Source organism: Cebus imitator, unplaced genomic scaffold (genome assembly GCF_001604975.1).
Source record: "Cebus imitator isolate Cc_AM_T3 unplaced genomic scaffold, Cebus_imitator-1.0 Scaffold60, whole genome shotgun sequence".
NCBI lineage: Eukaryota > Metazoa > Chordata > Mammalia > Primates > Cebidae > Cebus > Cebus imitator.
In genome coordinates this window covers 6,983,742-6,988,606 of record NW_016107375.1, presented here as the reverse complement: position 1 = coordinate 6,988,606, position 4,865 = coordinate 6,983,742, and the positions used below count along the sequence as shown (strand labels likewise).

Here is a 4,865-nt window from a genome sequence, read left to right as displayed (position 1 = left end):
AAAAAAAAAGCCAAAAAAAAAAAAAAAAAAAAAAAAAAAAAAAAAAAAAAAAAAAAAAAAAAAAAAAAAAAAAAAAAAAAAAAAAAAAAAAAAAAAAAAGCATTGATCGGAGAGACGGGGATATATATATATATATTTATATATATAATTTTTTTTGGCTCCTGCTAAAATTAGCAGGGCTCGCCGCGCGCCTGTGTGCGAGTGTGTGCGAGTGTGTGTGCGTGCGGGCGTGTGTGTGTGAATGTGATTACTCCAGGACTCCTCGGGCTCCGGAGACGCCATTTTCCCCCTTGATATCTCTCTCCATAAATCGGTGGCGCGGCGGAGGCGGCCGAGTCGGGCGGGAAGCGCGGGGCCGGCCGGGGCGCCCGCCGCTCGCCGCCGCCTCCGCGCGCCCGGGGGCCCCGGCGCCCCCCGAGCTAGGGCGGCCAACCCGCGGCTCGCCGTTTGACAGATGCTCATCGCCATGGAGTTGCCGCAGCAGCACCTTTGGGGGCTCGGGCGAGCGACGGGAGCCGGGATCTGAGCGAGCGCCGGGGCCAGCGGAGCCGGAGCCGCCGGGACATGGGTGAGCACGAGCGGCGACCTTAGCCCGGGAGCCCAGGCGCCCAGCCTCCCTCCGCGCCGCGGGCCCCCGTACACCTGGAACCAGGGGCGACGTGTGTGCCCTGCATGCAAAAGTTCACGTCGCCTTGCTGGGTCTTTGACTTTGCACCGGGCGGGAAGGGGGAGACCGGGCCGAGGGGGCGGGATGCCGGTCCGGGCGAGGTGGCCGGAGATGGGCGCGATTCCGGCGGGCCGGCGGGTGGGCGGTGAGGCTGGCTCAACTGGAGTGGCTTGTTGGTGGCAGCGATGGTGGAAGCTTTGGGCTGGAGGCTGGGAGCTTATTGAGTTTCGCCTAATCTGATCTCCCCCCCTCCCCCCCTCGCCTTTTGCACCCTCCCTCGGTCCTGCCGCCGGCTGGCGGGGCTGGCGGGTTTGGCGTTGGTGGAGTGGACTCGGGAGGGGGAGGGGGTAAGGAAAGGGGTGGGAAGGCAGGATATTTTTTTTTTTTTTTTTTTTTTTTTTTTTTTTTTTTGCTCTCTTTGTAACTTGCAGGTTAAGTGGAGCTAGAGAGCTACATTGTAACCTAGTTGGATTTTTTTGGGGGGGAATGTATCAGAATCTAACGTGTCGTTAATAGAAAGAAGAACAGGCAAGAAGTGGTCCAGCCGGCGAAGGTTGGTGTGTGCTTGTGTTGTGGCTGTGTGTTAGTCTTTTTCTTAAAAATCTTAATCAATGGATTTGAGTCTCTTTCTTATGCTCTCTGGTTTTGGGACTCTGAAAAGATAGGAATTCCCTTAAAAGCAGACGAATGCCTTTTTGAAAGCACGCATTGTGTGCGTTTCTAGAGGAGCCGTGGGCTTGGGAATGAACGGCAGGCTTCCCCGCTCGGTGGTTTCCAGTGGGAAATCACTCCGGAAAGGGAAGCCTTCGGTATCGATTTATTGTTTTTGTCTTCCAAACCATTATCTCTTTGACCAAAATACTGTCTGAGAAGTTCCGCAGGGACAAAGTCAGGTAAACTGGACAGGGCAGATCTTTAGCAAGATGGTGATAACGGGGATGCTGTTTTCAGTGTCTGTTTGTGATGGAAGCATTGTTGGGTAATGGCAATTTCTGATCGGTAGAGCATGCTGGTTCTAAAAAAATAAGTTAACTGCCGAAATGCTGTCTTCCAGCCCCCCTCCCCTGCACAGTACAGCACCTATTTCCCCCGCCCCCCTATCCAGACCGCTTACTACAAGTCTGAAATCGGATCCAACTGGAAATATTTTCATTGGAGATTGAAAGTTGTACAATTGGAAATAGGAGATGAGGCTAGAGGTACTGGGAGTGTGGAAGGGGAGTCCTTATTGCCCCCTGATGCTGCATTTATTCTTTATGTGCGTCTGTGTTGGATTCTCAGGGTGTGTATCTGTCTAAAAGGACTGTTGTGGGAAGGATTTCCGATTCGTTTCCGTTTCAAATAAACTGTCCTGATAATCTCACGGTTGACATCTAACGCTAAAAGGGCAATTTGTGTGTCTCTTTATCCCTGCAGAAACTCTCCTCCAAAAGGCCAGTTTATTCTGGACTTCTACAGCAGAGACCTTTCCCTTTCAGCCCCTACACTCCCGCTACCTCCTGCCAAATATCCACACCTTTCAAACCTTAAAGTTTAGTTGGAGTCCACAAGGCTTCTAAGGAAATACTGCCATTACTTGCTTTTCTTTGACATCTTTTTCCTTCTTTTTCTTTTCATTCCTTCACTCTTTATCCTGTTTTTCTTCTTTTTCTGTATATTTATACTAAAAACTAATTTCTTGAAGTTTCTGTGCTGACACCTAACTATCTGGCAATTTGGCACCATCTCTTACCCTCCTTTAGTAAATAGGTGTATCTCCTGTGCCCCATCCAAACTCATCATCCTGTACAAAGCATGTGTGTGTTGTGGTAAAGAGGGGATGGGGTAGAGAAGAGGCTTTCGGAGAGGAAGGGTGGTGTTGAATGCAGGCCACATCTACAACACTGGAGCAGACCTGGGCGTTGGGGGGAGAGTTTCCTTTGCACACCCCAGCTGGGATGGGAAGGCGGAGCCAACCGGCCAGGGGCGTGTGAGGGAGGAGAAAGTTTGTAGTACTTTAAGATGTAGCCAGTTTACAATCCCAGGTCACTCCCCCCTTTTCCTGATTTCTGTGGCTTCTACCATCCTTAACCTCCCTGAGGGAGGCGTGAGCTCTGTTGCTCTGGGATTCCCAGGTTTCAGAGCGAAGGTGAAGGTGCTGTGTTTTCACCTGTGCTTAATTTCATTGCTTGTTGCCAGAAAGGTTAAGACAGTGTTTTGGAGAAAGTCGGAAGAGGAGGAAGAAAGAAATCAAATGTGGTTAAACAGAGTATTTGCAGGCTGCAGGGAATGTAGCTGCAAAAGATATGGAGACCAGGTACCCGGAGTGTTGTTGCTTGGCACACAGTCTCTCCTACCCCATTAAGGGGAAAAAACCAAAACAAAAACAAACGATTGGTCTTGGGAAGTTGAGCTGGTGTCAGACTTGGGCTGTGGGAGTTGCTGGCCACTACAGTAACCTGAGCTGAGCTGGGGGAGGAGGTAGTGAGTGAATGCGCCAACGGGAGCCAGAAGAGGGAAACGGACTTGTCTCTCTTAGCTGGGAAAATGGATGTATCTCTGGAATAAACAAACTGGAGGTGGGGGAGGGGATGGTTTGCAGTGAACATAAGGTGGAATGTCTAAGAGGCAGCAGTGTCGGTTAAGAAGGGGGCCACATCTAGCTTGGGAGAAAATATCAACTGCCTTATATGTTCATGAAAGGGCTAGGCAAGTGAAGGGCTGTAATTTGATCTTTTGTATATTCACATCAGAATGTTACATAGGAAGGCTCTGCTGGAAGGCCTTGCCCTGGACATCACACAGGGAAACCTAGAGGTATCTTTGAGTAAGCCCAACAACCCCTGGTGCAAGGGCTTCTGGTCATGGACTTGCTTTACTCCCAGTGAACTACTTTGCAAATCACCTGACCTAAATCAGGGCTGGGGGAATAGGAAACAGTGCTTGGTGGTGTTGTAGGATTTAGTTGAAAATGGTGAGTGGGGAGAGGCAGGAGGCAGGATTTTGCTGAAGAAGAAATAAATAGGTAGGTACTTTTCCCTGGAGCTCCTGTTCCATTTCTTCTGTTAACTTTGAATTCTGTGAGGGGATGAATCCATACTTCTCTGGCACAAAAGTGTACCTCTAGGAGAGGAGAGTTGTCTCAATGTGGTCATTATTTTTAGTTGTACTTCAATCTCTGCCTCAAAGCTTCTGTATAATATGCAAAATATTATATAGAAGATGAGAAATAGCTAGCTGGATGGGGCATCCTTTCTGGGTTCCTCTGGAGACACTGAAACTTGGCTGGTCCTGGACCTCCCAGAATGCCAGTTTTTTCCTTGGAGACTTGAAGTTTAAATTGAAACCAGAAAGCTATTGAACGCAGATCCAGCCAATGAAACCCTGTTTTCTCTGATGCTCAGGAATGGGAAATAAATAACTTTTTGCTGATGGCATTTCAAGTTGTTTCAGTTTTGCTCCTGCCAGAAGAATGGAGTAAATTATTATGAACACATTAGCATTGTAAGGAGGAATTGCAGTGCTTTAAACATGGGATGGTGTTATTGAGTTTGTTCAGGGACTCAGTTTATGGAGGAGTCCTACCAGGGACTGGTGGTGGCAGCGCAGGAGGCTGTCCTGGAGGGTTAGCAGCACTGGGCTGAAGAAAGGAAGCTTCATAGAGGTCTTCCCTGTTGCACATCATTTTGTATGGTCCTGGGTTTCTCTGAAGGGACCAATTCCATTCCTATCTTGTGGCATATCATGAAATCTAGTGAGTTTCCTGAAGTGTTTTGGGCCAGGAATAAGGAGTGATACCATTGTGCATATTGCCATAAGTTTGAGTTTCTTTTAGAGTGTTTTTTAAAGGCAACCCTGGTGTTTTACAATTTCTTTACGAAGTCGCACATCCTTTGGCCTGCCATATATATATCTGAACAGTGCAGAAAAGAAAACACCAAGATGTCCCCAGACTATAATTCATGAATGCAGAAGGATGCTGCCAATCTACCTTTTTACTTAGCTCTGAGTTTTAATTTTCCATTTTTACTGAGCTTTCTAATAAATTTTGATGCCCCCTTAGATACATCAAGTTGGGGCTACAGAAGGTTTTGGGGGACTGTGATCATAGATGACTGAGTTGAAGCTTATGGTCCTTACTATTCTCATTTACAATTTCATACAATTGAAACCATTTCATAGGTTTCAATCCAGAACAGCTCATTTTTTAGAGCTTTTT

General features: G+C 47.7%; 1 protein-coding gene across 2 annotated transcripts in view; it reads left to right on the top strand.

The window, feature by feature from the left end:
* Positions 1 to 245: 245 nt before the first annotated feature.
* SETBP1 (SET binding protein 1) overlaps positions 246 to 4,865 on the top strand; it is a 377,233-nt gene continuing 372,613 nt past the window's right edge. The window contains exon 1 of one of the 2 annotated variants that reach the window (XM_017529721.2): positions 246 to 568. The gene's annotated coding sequence lies outside the window, so the exon portion shown is untranslated. Of the gene's footprint in view, positions 569 to 1,089; positions 1,221 to 4,865 lie in introns of those variants that run through there. The other variant, XM_017529722.2, reaches the window with a different exon arrangement.